The sequence below is a fragment of the Schistocerca nitens genome, chromosome 5 (genome assembly GCF_023898315.1).
Source record: "Schistocerca nitens isolate TAMUIC-IGC-003100 chromosome 5, iqSchNite1.1, whole genome shotgun sequence".
NCBI classification, from domain to species: domain Eukaryota; kingdom Metazoa; phylum Arthropoda; class Insecta; order Orthoptera; family Acrididae; genus Schistocerca; species Schistocerca nitens.
In genome coordinates, this window is record NC_064618.1 from 102301039 (window position 1) to 102319179 (window position 18141).

An 18141-nucleotide genomic window follows, 5' to 3' on the forward strand; every position below is an offset into this window, starting at 1 on the left:
ATCGATTGCCGCCAGTGCACCCTTCAGACGACATGCCCTCGCCAGTCGAGAAAAGATCTTCAAGTCGCAGTTCAATAGCGTCAACGGGCGGTAGTCCTGCAGTCGTGAGCCACCGGACGCCGCAGGGAGCGGCCGTCCGGGGATAGGAGTTCGCGACAGAAGTCCGTCCAACGGGAGGCTAATAAATATTGAAAAGTCCGGTAAAATTCCAAGGGGAGGCCATCAGGACGCGGAGACTTGTTGACAGCTCCTTTTCTAATGCCGTCGATCACTTCTTCTTCTGTAATTTCTTCCATCAAGGCCGCTTCCATTGCCGGGGTGACGGTGCCGTAAATCGTCTGAGAGACGTCCTCCAGTGCTGTCGGATCAGGGGTCTGAGGGGAATAGAGTTGGGAATAATGATTGTAGAACGCTGTGTTTATGTCTTGTTGCGTGGTGAGGCGACGACCGTCCTCCGTGTCGATGAAGCGTATCAGCGCTCGTTGGCGTCGTTTACGTTCACGAAGGACGTGGAACATTGACGGGCGTTCGCTCGGTATCCGATCCTGCGTCCTCGAGCGGGTGACTACCCCCTCTAGGTGGCGTCGCATATGAGCGAGGATCTGAGCCTTAGCACGGTGGACCGCCGTTTGTCGTTCCGGGGACGGCGCCATAGCATCGCAGTCGCGCAGGACCCCGAAGTAAAAGTCGAGTGTATGTCTTCGCCAAGTAGCGTGGTCACGACCGTAGGTTATCAACGTTCGCCTCAGTGCCGGTTTGGCGCAGTCCAACCACCAGCGGATCGTTGTGGGATATGCACGGAGGCGATTTTCACACGAATGCCACGTATCCTCAACGGCTTGGCGGCAATCCGGGTACGACAGGTGAGCGATGTTTAATTTCCACGGGCTGCGGCTTCTCCACACTTGTTGCCGCCGCAGGGTGACGGCACAAATGTAAGCTGAGTGGTCCGAGAATGCTGCAGGCCACAGTTCCGCATCCTGTGTTCCAGGGGCGAGAGAGCGTGAGACATAAATCCGATCGATACGACTGGAAGAGTGACTTGTGAAGTGCGTGAATCCCGGTCGGTGGCCGTGAAGATGTTCCCCAAGTGTCCACCATCTGCAGGTCTCGAATTAGCGTCCCGAGTTCCGGGCACGGATTATGTCGTGGGAGTTGATCTCTGGGCGCCAGTACGCAATTGTAGTCACCTCCAAACACCAGATGGTCGTGGCGGCCTTGGAAGAGCGGGGCGACGTCTTCCGCAAAGAATCGTGAACGTTCGCGACGTTTGTCCGTCCCGGAAGGTGCGTAGATATTGATAAGGCGGACACCCAGTACTGTGAGTGCCATTCCTGTTGCGCCAGGCAGAAACAGGATATCGTCCGCCACTATCCCTTCCCGAAGAAGTACAGCGACACCGCTGCCTGTTGGGGAAGCTGGAGAGACGCAAGCATCGTAACCGTACATGCCTGGGAAGTCGTCGACGTACACTTCCTGGAGAAGGGCTATGTCGATGGAAGCAAAGTTCAACATATCCTGAAGCAAGGATAACTTAGCGCGCGTCCGTATAGTGTTGATGTTTATAGTTGCAACGCGATAAGTTTGAGGTCTATCCACAGCATCCGTGTTGGCCATCAATACCCTAGTAAGGCTGTCTCGTCACTTTAACTGACGGCGGGAAAGGATCAACACTGGTGGGGTAAATTTTCCCCCGTGTCGTCCGACACGATGGGCAAGGAGTGTTCCTCACAGCCGTCCACCCAGTCGCCATGAAACACCATCGGCTGTTGGCGGCTGTTAGTGGCTGCTGCGGCACTCGGCGCTGACTCCATCGGCTCTGCTCGCTGGGAATCGGCAGCGGTTGTCTGCTTGTGATCCTGCTGTGCTGTGGGGTCTGAGGGGCTGAAGCCGTCACCACGGCGATCTGTTGAGTTTGAAGTTACAGCGGCCTCTGTACCGCCGGTACCGTCGTCGGAATTTCCACAGTCCATGTCAGACGATCGCTGCAAACACTCGTCCGATGGAGCACGCCGCCGTCTCTTGTGTTTTCGCGGGGAACGCTGTTTACGGACGTGCGTTTCAGTATCTGAATGTGGGTGGATTTCGTCAGCTGCTCCGGCGTCTGGAAGAAAAGCCGCTGTCGGCACAACCCGTGGGTCAATGTCCATCCTGGCATCCACGCCTTCTTGCAAGGTCGGTCGGTGATTATCTTCAGGTGGGGGCGCCGTTGTGGAGGACGGATCCTGTACCGCAGAAGCCATTTTGGTCTCTCCATCGGGAGCGGCTATCGGACTACTGTCGTCAGCATCGGAAAAGGTTGCTGCCCGTGTAACTTCGGCGTAATTGAGAGGAAGGGCTGTCACCGTAGAAGGAGTCATAGATTCACCTGTCGGGATTTGAGTAAGCCGTCGTCGGAGACAATCCGACCGGACGTGCCCTACTTGGCCACAACCAGAGCAAGTGCGTGGCTGACCGTCATACATAATGATCGCCCTACATCCGCCGATGACAAGATATGACGGAACATGTTTGGTCAGTTCAATTTTAATCTGTCGTACCCCGTTAAGAACGGGGTACGTTGTAAAGGTGGTCCATTTTTCGGCCATATGGCTGATCACTTTGCCATAGGGCTGGAAAGCCGCTGTGACTACGTCCGGTGGTACTTCGAAAGGGAGTTCGAAGACGCGTATCGTACGGAGGCCAAGCCCCGCGTGATCGATAGAGACCGCCCCAATATGGCCGTCAGAATGTTTGAATTTAAGATCGTTCGCATGTGCGTTCACGATTCTGTTGCACACCTCGTCACTTACTAGCTTGACGTAGACAAAACTGCTCGTGATAGAGAGATGGATACCAATTATGTCTCGCGGGTCAATTTTAACGTCGTCACGGAGAAAACGTTCCACTTCAAAAGCTCGCGGTCGTGCATGATCGGTTTGAAAACTGATCTTGATGGTGGTTTGTCTGTATGAATGTGCCATGTTGCGTAGGTAGTGATGGACTCTAAACTAGCGGCGACGAAGCAGTAAACAACGACGGGCACTCGCGACCGCGCGGACGGGACGTAAACAAGACGTCCTCGCCGCAGCGCTGCGGAAAGCAGACTGGTCACAGTTCAGCACGTTACCACAGAGCTGGCGCTGATGTAGGTGCTTTACTTTCCTCTTATGAGGGTAATAGTGGCTAGAACTCATAAACCGCTCTTTAAAGGAAGAGATTAGTTGCGATTTCCACCTTCAACGACTTTCCTGGGCTGAAAACTGCAAGTTTACAATCTTTTGTTACACCTCAAGCGATAATAACTGAGATTATTCAATGGAAATGACAGGTAAAATCAAGTGAACTTTGAGGCTTAATCCGTGTACACAAGGAAGTAATTCGTTGATCACAGGGTTGCCAATCATACGTTGCCGTGTTGCCATATCTCAGTTACAGTACCAGCAGGAAGAAGACGAACCGACGTGATCCTTCAGCAGGCTGGGAAGTGACCATAGCTGGTGTCTCCAACTCGCAGCTGCTACGGCCTGGAATACGTAATGCGTCTGATTCGCATTTCTGTAACTAGGTTTAGGGACTGGAGCATAGTTACTAATAATACTCTGAATTGACTGCAAACTAAGCATCATAAGTCAGTAACTCTCGTAGTTGTTTTTCTGTGTCTTTCGTAAGTGTACTCAAATCTAAGAAACTCATTCACAGGCGTTTTCGTGCCTCGCCGATAGTCGAGCACAACAAACAAATAAAAATAAAAAAAGAATGTGTGTGTGTGTGTGTGTGTGACAGAGAGAGAGAGAAGTAAAAAAGAATGAGAGAGAGAGAGAGTGTGTAAAAAATTGTTGCAAAGAAATTGAATCATGGTATGTAATGAAATCTTTCATTTAAAATGACACGTTCCACATCATTATGAAATGTCGTATTCATGATCTATGGAACAAGAATTAATCTAATCTAATGTAATTACATCATATTGATGACTAGCCATGAAGAGTCATGAATTACCGAAATTTTTGAAAATACCAGTAACCAAATCTAAACTTGAAAATAAAAAACGACAATTTTTGTAATAAACCGGGACTCCCATCAAGACCCTTTCGTCCCTGTTAGATAACCACGAGGGATGTCTGATATACCTCCATTCTGATGTAACAAAGTGTGCATGCATTTAAAGATGAAGTGCATGATGTGAAGTTCTGTGACAGAGATACGAACCCAATACGTAATCGGATTCTTAACTAGGAAAATCAAATGTTACGTATCGGTTTTTCTAACGAGCTGCTAGGTGTCTGAATCTAAAATAAGGATAGAAACTTTTGCTCCTAAGCGACAATCGAACTGCACACCTACCGTGCATCCACGAATATAGCTTAAGTTTCAGTTGCTTACTCACCAACAGTAAAATGTGTGCGTGTTTGACCAGAAATAACGACACCTATTGCGATTGTTGGCAACACATGAACAGACATTAAAAATGCACGTTAATTTTCACTAGCAGGTGGGTGTGCACTTGATAGGGCTTGAAATGAAATTATGAATATTTTTGTACTGGATCCTTTGGAGTAGACCTAGAGAAGATTGCAGTCTTGGGAAAAGGAACGAAATGATTGAATTATACTGTTTTGAGAGATTCAGATACTCGAAAGACGAGATACGAATTCGAATCACGGTCCAGCACCAAATGTTTCAACGTCTCTAGTTCAATCAAGTACAAGTAAAATAAGAGACCTGTTCGTTTAAATCGCTATCGGTTCAAAAAATAAAATAAAATTTTCTAACGTAAGTAAGTTTACTGGCGACTGTATTTCTGTTTGCCATGACTTCCGCTATGTCATTTACCAACGTAAACCGGCTCTGCCCAGTTGGTAACGAAGGAACGTGATGTTTAAATACGGATTATGGATTATAACGACTTTCTCTTGATGTTACCAGAGGTAAAATAAATCTGTTTCTGCCTCTTAAAAGTAAATTCCTGAACCCACGCAGTGCACCTGTGCTAATTCGTTCCACCAGACCATTGTGGCCACATTTCCCAGCCTCAAGAGTGTGCTGAAACGGATGATGTGCTTAGCTTACATAATTAGTCACGGTGGAAAAAATTGGAGTCTATTAAATGGTTAAGTAGAAGAAAGCTTTTGACGCGGAGATTATGCTATTCTCATGTCAGCACGATGTAAAGACTCTTATAGGCATCATTGGCTCGAAGTAAAGCCATTTAGAATTTTCACAAATTGAGCAAATTTCTTACTTCGAGAAAATCCACTGTGAACTGTGAAGTTACCGGATAATTCGATTATTACCGTCATTATTACTGTCATTTTGTTCATACCGCTGCTGGAACACACGTGCTTGAAGATCATTTAATGCCTTTTGGTCACTATAGAAGTAGATTCCCAAGAACAGGTTCTTACCCTGTCTACGGAATCCTTTTCATGTTAATATCAAACAACAGAAGTTACTCGTAGATTATATTAAAACTAAAGTAATTAATGAAGACGTTACTTGATAACAAAAACGCACTGCCTTTCTTCATTTACTTGCGCCAAGAAATGGCTATCGAGTACTGCCAAAACAAAAGGCAAGAGATCTTACTGCCTTCCAATATACAGTACGTCGCTGTCAGATTCCTCAACATCTCCACATATTACGTGTGAATCGGTTCGAATCCTGGCCCGCCACTAAAGATTTCATTATGTACGAGTATTATCAAGCTCTAGCACGAGAACACCTATCTGCTGGTGGATAATAATTTTGATTTTTAATATTTTTTCATTCGTTGTCAACACTAACGATATCTGATGTTTTTGGCTCCCAGTAACACAAATAACTATTTGCGAGATCACTGTAAGTTCAAGATGTTATTCCGAGCCGCTGGTGGAGAAACATTCGGTAGCTGACGTCTCATTGTGTGTAGTCAACAACGATTTGTGTGGGGCTCCATTCCCAGTGAGCGCTTAAATCTTCGTCATATTATTTCTAGTTCAAACATGCTCACATGTCGCTGCTGGTGCAACAAACCCATATTTAACGTTCGTTTTCTCTAGAATATAACAGCGATAGGTGCCGGGTTGGAGTTCTGAGAAGGAAAATATTTATGTTTCGTCTCGTCTTTTCAGTTAACACATCTAGCTACTGCCGACAAAATCCGATATGTAACAGTTGAATGTGCTTCGACGACAATCCAATTAAGTTCTGGGTTCGAATCCCCGTCGAACACAAAGCTTTGCCTCACGGCCTTTCAAGTAAGTTACTTGTGAAGAAGCAATATTTAACATCTCTCGTAGGTCGTTAACAGGGACAATAGATGCTGGGTAGGAATTCGCGTCCGTTACAAATGTTTGCGTTATATAATTTAAAGTTGATATTTGCTAACTGATACTGTCTAAAATCGAGGTATATCACTCTCTGTATGCCATATCAGGAATGACTGTTAGTTTGCATCAGTCACGAAATCATTGCTTAGTCTGCCTGACCTGGGTTTGAATCCATATGCAGAACGAGACGGTTTGTCGTGTCATTTAAAGTTCATACATATTCTCAACTAACTGCTCATGAATAACTTAAATTTTTAATGTCATTTTGTGTTAAATATTATGCACTGTATGTTACTTTGAAGAGGAAATCATGAATACGACGAACTTACTACGTGCATTAACTATCTGACGTAATAATGAGAGTGGTAACATTTCAGGTATGTCATTTATTGTAATAAATGTGAACTTACAAGCCTTAAGGACAGTCTTATCTGTGATATGGTGTTCCCTGATATTTGTAGCATCGTGGTATTACTTTACATCTTGAGTTACTGCGATACAGAGCAGTGTTTTCTAGTGGTGACTTGTTGGAACCATTTTCAATAGTCAAACGACTGTACCAAGGAGCGATTAGAGGACCTGCTAGACAGCCGCGTTATGCCGGTTGGATGCGAATGAGGAGAAATGCAGTTCAGATCGTTCGGATACTTTTGAGTACGACTGTATATAGTTAGCTGATGTCATAAAAGTTACAAGTAATGGCTTAACTCATATAGTTTCTATATTACATACCAGTATTATTTTCGCTCAATGCCTGTAATACCTGTGGTTCGGGCTTCACCCACAGTTCATTGAATGCTATTATTTGCGGTAGGCAGATTGTATGGAGAACATATCGGTTGATCATAGAAATAAAACTCACTTAGAAATGAAATAAATAGGAAATGCAGGGAAGCTAAGGCATAATGGCTATATGGAAAAAGTTGAGAAGTCGAAGGAGAAATAGTACCATAGGAATTGACTCACCATATGGGAAAGTCAAATGGCGAAATTAAATGCAAGGGCAGCAACATTATTAATCCAATGGTAATTCCACTGTTAAATGCAGCGAAGACCGTGGATAAGAGGAAAGAGTACACTGTGCGCCTCTGTGATGCGGAGGAATTATCTGATGACGTTATAGCAGAAACAGGAGCCGATTGGGGAGAGGTAGAGGATCCAATATTCGAATCAGAAATTAGAAGAGCTTTGGAAGACTTAAAATCGAATGGATAGACAACGTTCCATGGTAATTTCTGAAATCTTTTGGGGATTAGACAACAAAACTACACCACTGGCCATTAAAATTGCTACACCAAGAAGAAATGCAGATGGTAAACGGGTATTCATTGGAGAAATATACTAGAACTGACATGTGATTACATTTTAACTCAATTTGGATGCATAGATCCTAAGAAATCAGTACCCAGAACAACCACCTCTGGCCGTAATAACGGCCTTGATACGCCTGGCCATTGAGTCAAACACAGCTTGGATGGCGTGTACAGGTACAGCTCCCCTTACAACTTCAACACGATACCACAGTTCATCAAGAGTAGTGACTGGCGTATTGTGATGAGCCAATTGCTTGGCCACCATTGACCAGACTTTTTCAATTGGTGAGAGATCAGGAGAATGTGCTGGCCAGGGCAGCAGTCGAACATTTTCTGTATCCGGGAAGGCCGGTACAGGACCTGCAACATGCGATCGTGCATTATAATGCTGAAATTTAGGTTTTCGCAAGGATCGAATGAAGCGTAGAGCCACGGGTCGTAACACATCTGAAATGTAACGTCCACCGTTCAAAGTGCCGTCAATGCGAACAAGAAGTGACCGTGACTTATAACCAATTGCAGCCCGGTTGATACGCCAGTATGGCGATGACGAATACATGCTTCCAATGTGCGTTCACCGCGATGTCGCCAAACACGGATGCGACCATCATGATGCTGTAAACAGAACCTGGATTCATCCGAAAAAATGACGTTTTGCCATTTGTGCACCCAGGTTCGTCGCTGAGTACACCATTGCAGGCACTCCTCTCTGTGATGCAAAATATGGTTCAAATGGCGCTGAGCACTATGGGACTTAACTTCTAAGGTCATCAGTCCCCTATAACTTAGAACTACTCAAACCTAACTAACCTAAGGACATCACACACATCCATGCCGGAGCCGGGCTGCGAACCTGCGACCGTAGCGGCCGCGCGGCTTCCGACTGTAGCGCCTAGAACCGAGCCACCCCGGCCGGCTGTCTGTGACGCAGCGTCAAGGATAACCGCAGCCATGGTCTCCGAGCTGATAGTCCATGCTGCTGCAAACGTCGTCGAACTGCTCGTGCAGATGGTTGTTGTCTTACAAGCGTCCCCATATGTTGACTCAGGGATCGAGACGTGGCTGCACGATCCGTTACAGCCATGCGGATAAAATGCCTGTCATGTCGACTGCTAGTGATACGAGGCCGTTGGGATCCCTCCTGAACCCACCGATTCCATATTCTGCTAACAGTCATTAAATCTCGACCAACGCGAGCAGCAATGTGTCGTTACAATAAACCGCAATCGCGATAGGCTACAATCCGATCTTCATCAAAGTCGGAAATCTGATGGTACGCATTTCTCCTCCTTACGCGAGGCATCACAACAACGTTTCACCAGGCGACGCTGGTCAACTGTGTGTATGAGAAATCGGTTGGAAACTTTCCTCATGTCAGCACGTTGTGGGTGTCGCCACCGGCGCCAACCTTGTGTGAATACTCTGAAAAGCTAATCATTTGCATATTCACAGCATCTTCTTCCGCGTCTGTAGCACGTCATCTTCGTGGTGTAGCAATTTTAATAGCCAGTAGTGTATTATTTATCTTTGTGTGATGAATGAATGAGACTGGCGATATACCATCAGACTTTCGGAAATACATCAGCTACACTATTTCCAAGATTGAAAGCGCCGACAGGTGCGAGAATTATCCCACAATCAGGTTAAAAGCTCATGCATCCAAGTTGCTTACAAGAATAATAAACGGAGGACTGGAAAAGAAAACTGAGGATTTATTAGATGACGATCGTTTGGCTTTAGGGAAGGCAAAGGCACCAGTGAGGCAGTTATGAGACTGGTTAATAATGGAAACAAGACTGAAATAAAATCAAGACAAGTTCATAGCATTTTTTGACCTGGAAAAAGCGTTAGACAATATCAAATAGTGCAAGATATTTGAAATCCTGAGAGAATTGGTGTAGTTGTCTTCTGTCCAGAGACCGGATTGATGCAGCTCTCCATGCTATTCTATCCTGTGCAAGCTTCTTCACCTCCAAGTACCTACTGCAACCTACATCCTTCTAAATCTTCTTAGTATATTCATCTCTTGCTCTCCATTTACGATTTTTACCCTTCACGCTACTAAACTGGTGATCCACTTATGCCTCAGAAGATGTCCTACCAACCGATCCCGATCCCGATCTTCTAGTCAAGTTGTGCCACAAATTCCTCTTCTTCCCAATTCTATTCAGTACCTCCTCATTAGTCACTCGATCTACCCATCTAATCTTCAGCGTCTGAGAAAAATAGGGGTATGAAATAGGGAAAGACGGGTAATACACAATATGCACAAGAATCCAAGCTACGGTCGCAGGTTCGAATCCTGCCTCGGGCATGGATGTGTGTGATGTCCTTAGGTTAGTTAGGTTTAAGTAGTTCTAAGTTCTAGGGGACTGATGACCACAGCAGTTGAGTCCCATAGTGCTTAGAGAGCAATGAGAGAAGCATTCAACGAATTCGAACATAAAACATTGGCAAACAATCTAAACAAGAACCCTAAAAAGTTTTGGTCATATGTAAAATCGGTAAGCGGATCTAAATCCCCTATTCAGTCACTCGTTGACCACGATGGCACCGAAACAGAGGACGACCGAAGAAAGGCAGAAATACTGAATTCAGTGTTCCGAAACTGTTTCACTGCGGAAAATCGTAACACGGTCCCTGACTTCAGCCGTCGCACGGACGCCAAAATGGAAAATATTGAAATAAACGATATCGGAATTGAAAAACAACTGCTATCACTTAGTAGCGGAAAAGCATCCGGACCAGACGAGATACCCTTAAGATTCTACAGTGATTATGCTAAAGAACTTGCCCCCTTTCTATCAGCAATTTATCGTAGATCTCTGGAAGAACGTAAAGTACCTAGCGACTGGAAGAAAGCACAGGTCGTTCCCATTTTCAAGAAGGGTCATAAATCAGATGCGAATAATTATAGGCCTATTTCACTTACGTCAATCTGTTGTAGAATAATGGAACATGTTTTGTGTTCTCGTATTATGACGTTCTTAGATAATACAAATCTCCTTCATCATAACCAACATGGATTCCGCAAACAGAGATCATGTGAAACCCAGCTCGCCCTATTTGCCCAAGAAATTCACAGTGCCGTAGACACTGGCGAGCAGATTGATGCCGTATTCCTGGACTTCAGGAAGGCATTTGATACGGTTCCGCACTTACGTTTAGTGAAAAAAATACGTGCTTACGGAATATCGGACCAGGTTTGTGATTGGATTCAGGATTTCCTAGAAGAAAGAACACAACATGTCATTCTTAACGGTTCAAAATCTGCAGATGTAGAGGTAATTTCGGGAGTACCGCAAGGAAGCGTGATAGGACCTTTATTGTTTACAATATACATAAATGACTTAGTTGACAACATCGGTAGCTCCGTGAGGCTATTTGCAGATGACACGGTTGTCTACAAGAAAGTAGCAACATCAGAAGACTCGTACGTACTCCAGGAAGACCTGCAGAGGATTAATGAATGGTGCGACAGCTGGCAGCTTTCCCTAAATGTAGATAAATGTAATATAATGCGCATACATAGGGGCAGAAATCCATTCCAGTACGATTATGCCATAGGTGGTAAATCATTGGAAGCGGTAACGACCGTAAAATACTTAGGAGTTACTATCCGGAGCGATCTGAAGTGGAATGATCACATAAAACAAATAGTGGGAAAAGCAGGCGCCAGGTTGAGATTCATAGGAAGAATTCTAAGAAAATGTGACTCATCGACGAAAGAAGTAGCTTACAAAACGCTTGTTCGTCCGATTCTTGAGTATTGCTCATCAGTATGGGACCCTTACCAGGTTGGATTAATAGAAGAGATAGACATGATCCAGCGAAAAGCAGCGCGATTCGTCATGGGGACATTTAGTCAGCGCGAGAGCGTTACGGAGATGCTGAACAAGCTCCAGTGGCAGACACTTCAAGAAAGGCGTTACGCAATACGGAGAGGTTTATTATCGAAATTACGAGAGAGCACATTCCGGGAAGAGATGGGCAACATATTACTACCGCCCACATATATCTCGCGTAATGATCACAACGAAAAGATCCGAGAAATTAGAGCAAATACGGAGACTTACAAGCAGTCGTTCTTCCCACGCACAATTCGTGAATGGAACAGGGAAGGGGGGATCAGATAGTGGTACAATAAGTACCCTCCGCCACACACCGTAAGGTGGCTCGCGGTGTATAGATGTAGATGTAGATGTAGATTTGAGCCATTTTGAACCAAGAATCCAGAGGGAAAAATTGGAGTACAGACGAAGAACGAAGAGCACGGATTAAAAAGAGGGTGTATGATAGGGATATAATCTTTCAGCCCTGCTGTTCAATCTATACGTCGAAGTAGGAATGAGGGAGATAAAGGAAAGTTTCAAGACCGGGATTAAAATTGAAGCTGATAAGATATCTATGTTAAGATTCGGTGACGACATTGCTATCCTTAGTGGGAGTGGAGAAAAATTACAGGACCTTTTGAACAGTCCGATGTGAACAGAATAACGATTGAACGTAAGTCGAGGAAAGACAAGGGTAATGAGACCTAGCAGAAATAGTGAATCTTAACATCAGGATTGATGGTCACGAAGTACATGACGTTAAGGAATTCTACTGCCTAGGCAGGAAAATAACCAGTGACGGACGGGACACGGAGGACATCAAAAGCAGACTAGCACTGGCAAAAAGAGCATTCCTGGTCAAGAGTGTTTACTAGTATCAAATATATAGCCTTAAGGTGAGGAACAAATTTCTGAGAATGTACAGCTGGAGCACATCATTCTATAGCAGTGACACATGGGCTGTAAAACCAGAACAGAAGAGAATAGAAGCATTTGAGATATAGTGCTACAGAAAATTGTTGAAAATTAGGTGGACTAATAAGGTAAGGGCAACGGCCTTAGCGCAGTGGATACACCGGTTCCCGTCAGATCACCGAAGAAGCGCTGTCGGGCGTTGCCGGCAGTTGGATGTGTGACCATCTGGGCCTCCATGCGCTGTTGCCATTTTTCGGGGTGCTCTCAGCCTCGTGATGCCAAATGAGGAGCTACTCGGCCGAATGTGCTGACCACACGCCCCTCCTAACCGCATCCTCAGCTGAGGATGACACGGTGGTCGGATGGTCGCGTTGACCCACTTATGGCCTGAAGACGGAGTTCTTAAGAAGGTAAGGAGTGAGAAGGTTCTCCACAGAATCGGTGAGAAAAGGAATATGTGGAAAACATTGTCAAGGACAAGGGATGAGACGATAGGATATCTGTTAAGAATTTACGGAATGACTTCCATGGCACTAGAGGGAGCTATAGAGGGTGAAAACTGTAGAAGAAGACAGATATTGGGATACATTCAGCTAATAATTGAACCGTAGGTTGCAAGTGCTACTCTGAGAATAAGAGCCTGGCACCGGAAAGGAATTCGTGCGTGGAGGACTACATTAAACCAGTTAGAAGACTGATGACTCAAAAAAATAAATAAATAAATAAATATTTAAAAAAATAAAAAAAATCCTAAGTCATAAGAAGATATAAGAGCTAACTATCCCTGAACATGGAGACCAACATTCCTTGTCTCAACAAACTAAGAAACCGCTAAATGGTGGTACGGCAGTGAATTAAAATCATCCGGACGTAGAGATCCAAGTCCATTTGTCCAAACGATAGGTGGAGCCTAAACAAATTACAAAACTATAATAATATGATAAGAGGAAGATACATAAAAATCCATAGAAAGATCTCATGAACAACTAGTCGATGCAGGCTCCCCTCGCTCATCAGATCTTTACATTAACGTGCTGTTCTTTGTGTAAACTACACCGACCACTTGCAGTTGTATCCCTATGTCCGGCTGATTTTGATTGTCTGACGCACCACTATTTGGCAGTACATTAGTTTGGTCAGAAAACGAATGTTGTGTTCCACGTTCCGGGCGGCTTAGTTCTTATGTCTTACTTATTTCAGTACAATTTCCTCTATGTTACATGTTTCAACTGAGAATGAGGTTTCCAGAACCACGAAACTGGTTGTTATCCGATAGTAAAACTGGCAAATACAGCTGAAGCGGCTTCTTAATCCCCAAGATGAATGCCACAGCTGTTTTCATCCTGTCTACAAGGTGTTCGGCACGGTTAAGTACTATCATTTATTTTGATATGTAAAACTGTCTTAGTTAACACAAGTGCATTTTACATGTAAACTTTTTGATAAAATACCCATCTAATTGGGCTCGAATTTCACCCTTGGTGCCTGGTTGTAGAATCTGGAGGATTCGTATTGAGGCACATAAACATTTTGCTGTTGATGCAAGATAAAGTGTAACACGTCATCTACATTCCAAGAATAATAGGCCAAACAGGGCTTGTACATTTTCCTCCAAGATCTCATGCAGGTCTCAGTCCTCTCAGTTTTTCAGTCTCGAGTCATCTCAAAAGCGAAGGTTACAGCTTTTTGATAGAGAGGGTCGTTAGAATAGGAGCAACAAATATTTTAGTCATGTCTATCCAAAATTGCGGCCGTGTATGGAAGATTTAGTAAGTCGTTGTATGGGCGACTCTGATATTGCGTCAAAATGCGTGATGACAGGGAGTCACTTCCTTCAGTGAAACTTCCCGGGCCGGCCGGGGTGGCCGAGCGGTTCTAGGCGCTTCAGTCCGGAACCGCGCGACTGCTTCAATCGCAGTTTCGAATCCTGCCTCCGGCATGGATGTGTGTGATGTCCCTGGTTTAGTTAGGTTTAAGTAGTTCTAATTGCTAGTGGACTGATGAACTCAGATGTTAAGTTCGATAGTGCTCAGAGCTATTTGAACCATTTGGAAACTTCCCGGCAAATTAAAACTGTGTGCCGCACCGAGACTCGAAATGGGGACCTTTACCTTTCACGGGCAAGTGCTCTACCAACTGACCTACCCAAACACGACTAACGACCGTCCTCACAACTCTAGTTCTGCCAGTACCTCGTCTCCTACCTTCCAAACTTCACAGAAACTCTTCTGCTAGATTTCTTCTGCTAGGTTCGCAGATTATATAATGGTAAGACAGAGATTTAGGAACCAAGTTTTAAATTGTAAGACATTTCCAGGGGCAGATGTGGACTCTGACCACAATCTATTGGTTATGACCTGTAGATTAAAACTGAAGAAACTGCAAAAAGGTGGGAATTTAAGGAGATGGGACGTGGATAAACTGAAAGAACCAGAGGTTGTACAGAGTTTCAGGGAGAGCATAAGGGAACAATTGACAGGAATGGGGGAAAGAAATACAGTAGAAGAAGAATGGGTAGCTTTGAGGGATGAAGTAGTGAAGGCAGCAGAGGATCAAGTAGGTAAAAAGACGAGGGCTAGTAGAAATCCTTGGGTAACAGAAGAAATATTGAATTTAATTGATGAAAGGAGAAAATATAAAAATGCAGTAAATGAAGCAGGCAAAAAGGAATACAAACGTCTCAAAAATGAGATCGACAGGAAGTGCAAAATGGCTAAGCAGGGATGGCTAGAGGACAAATGTAAGGATGTAGAGGCTTATCTCACTAGGGGTAAGATAGATACTGCCTACAGGAAAATTAAAGAGACCTTTGGAGATAAGAGAACCACTTGTATGAACATCAAGAGCTCAGATGGAAACCCAGTTCTAAGCAAAGAAGGGAAAGCAGAAAGGTGGAAGCAGTATATAGAGGGTCTATACAAGGGCGATGTACTTGAGGACAATATTATGGAAATGGAAGAGGATGTAGATGAAGATGAAATGGGAGATACGATACTGCGTGAAGAGTTTGACAGAGCACTGAAAGACCTGAGTCGAAACAAGGCCCCCGGAGTAGACAACATTCCATTGGAACTACTGACGGCCTTGGGAGAGCCAGTCCTGACAAAACTCTACTATCTGGTGAGCAAGATGTATGAAACAGGCGAAATACCCTCAGACTTCAAGAAGAATATAATAATTCCAATCCCAAAGAAAGCAGGTGTTGACAGATGTGAGAATTACCGAACAATCAGTTTAATAAGCCACAGCTGCAAAATACAAACACGAATTCTTTACAGACGAGTGGAAAAACTAGTAGAAGCCGACCTCGGGGAAGATCAGTTTGGATTCCATAGAAATACTGGAACACGTGAGGCAATACTGACCTTACGACTTATCTTAGAAGAAAGATTAAGGAAAGGCAAACCTTCGTTTCTAGCATTTGTAGACTTAGAGAAAGCTTTTGACAATGTTGACATGAATACTCTCTTTCAAATTCTAAAGGTGGCAGGGGTAAAATACAGGGAGCGAAAGGCTATTTACAATTTGTACAGAAACCAGATGGCAGTTATAAGAGTCGAGGGACATGAAAGGGAAGCAGTGGTTGGGAAGGGAGTAAGACAGGGTTGTAGCCTCTCCCCGATGTTATTCAATCTGTATATTGAGCAAGCAGTAAAGGAAACAAAAGAAAAATTCGGAGTAGGTATTAAAATCTATGGAGAAAATAAAAACTTTGAGGTTCGCCGATGACATTGTAATTCTGTCAGAGACAGCAAAGGACTTGGAAGAGCAGTTGAACGGAATGGATGGTGTCTTGAAGGGAGGATATAAGATGAACATCAACAAAAGCAAAACGAGGATAATGGAATGTAATCGAATTAAGTCGGGTGATGCTGAGGGGATTAGATTAGGAAATGAGACACTTAAGGTAGTAAAGGAGTTTTGCTATTTGGGGAGCAAAATAACTGATGATGGTCGAAGTAGAGAGGATATAAAATGTAGACTGGCAATGGCAAGGAAAGCGTTTCTGAAGAAGAGAAATTTGTTAACATCAAGTATAGATTGAAGTGTCAGGAAGTCTTTTCTGAAAGTATTTGTATGGAGTGTAGCCATGTATGGAAGTGAAACATGGACGATAAATAGTTTGGACAAGAAGAGAATAGAAGCTTTCGAAATGTGGTGCTACAGAAGAATGCTGAAGATTAGATGGGTAGATCACATAACTAATGAGGAGGTACTGAATAGGATTGGGGAGAAGAGGAGTTTGTGGCACAACTTGACCAGAAGAAGGGATCGGTTGGTATGACATGTTCTGAGGCATCAAGGGATCACCAATTTAGTATTGGAGGGCAGCGTGAAGGGTAAAAATCGTAGGGGGAGACCAAGAGATGCATACACTAAGCAGATTCAGAAGGATGTAGGTTGCAGTAGGTACTGGGAGATGAAGAAGCTTGCACAGGATAGAGTAGCATGGAGAGCTGCATCAAACCAGTCTCAGGACTGAAGACCACAACAACAACAGGTTCACAGAAGACCTTCTGTGAAGTTTGGAAGGTAGGAGACGAGGTACTGGCAGAACTAGAGTTGTGAGGACGGTCGTGAGTCGTGTTTGGGTAGGTCAGTTGGTAGAGCACTTGCCCGTGAAAGGTAAAGGTCCCCATTTCGAGTCTCGGTCCGGCACCGAGTGTATAGTAAATTGTAACATGGACGGCTACTCAATCAAGAAGCTTACATTTTAATACACTTGTACTCTCTAGGGCAATATTTCATACCGAAGTAAGCGAGGCTCGTAATCACAAATTTTCAATCGACTGAAAACTGCTCAACTGCGGGCTCATGTTTTGTGGAACGTTACTGTTTCTGTTATCACATACTCACATATCTGTCGGTTTTCGTTATTAATCCTGATACACACGTAATTTTATTTCAAAGTAAAAACTGTGGTGTCATCGGAAGATAGAGTTCCCATGGCAAAACTAGTACCTCTCGACGGAACCACAAGTAAGGACAGTCGCTGCCAGACGCAGCAAAGAATGAAAGACGTCGGCGTAGACACGCCCTCAAGAGCTTCCATACACCACCGCTACTGGTTGATTACTGACGTAGGAGCGCAGCGCCGCTCAGCCCACTCTGTATTCATCGCTCACGCCGACAGCATCGTCTTACTTCAGATCCAGTTGAACCAGAAATCAGAACCGTCTCGATGTTTGTCGGCGATGTGAGTCAGAGGAAACTTTCCAGTAACTTGGAGAGCGCTGTAAAGAGGGGACTCGCCCCGAACCAAGGAACAGCACAGTAAGTAGTTGTCTAGGATGCTAGCTTGCGCCGTTCGTCGCCAGGCTGAGGACTTAGAATATTTAGAGCTGTATCGGGAACGAGACAGTAGTGAGAAGATAGTCTCAGGACCGCAAACTAGGAAGCTGCTGATTGTTAGAGCTGAGTCAGCCTCATACAGTAGTATCGTGCAGTGAACAGATGAGTTAAAATCAGTAGCGCCAAAAGTGAACTCCCACTGTGTTTTTCGGAATTTAATTTGAAATAGGATTCCTTGAGATTTACACCCATTTCTGTGTCTCTGAACACCCTCTAAACTTGTAGATTCCTTAGAGGGTGGAATTCTACCAGCTGTCCACGCAAAAGTCGCTCGTAGATGCCCTCAATCGAGGAAATTAAAACGTGTCCTTGAATAAAATGTTCTCGGGTTTCCAACCGCGTCACTTGCTTAAAACTACACGAGCTTTCGGCCAAACACTCCTTGGCCATTGTCAAATGGTATGACTGCCAGTGGGCTGTTGGTGCGGCCTTATACAG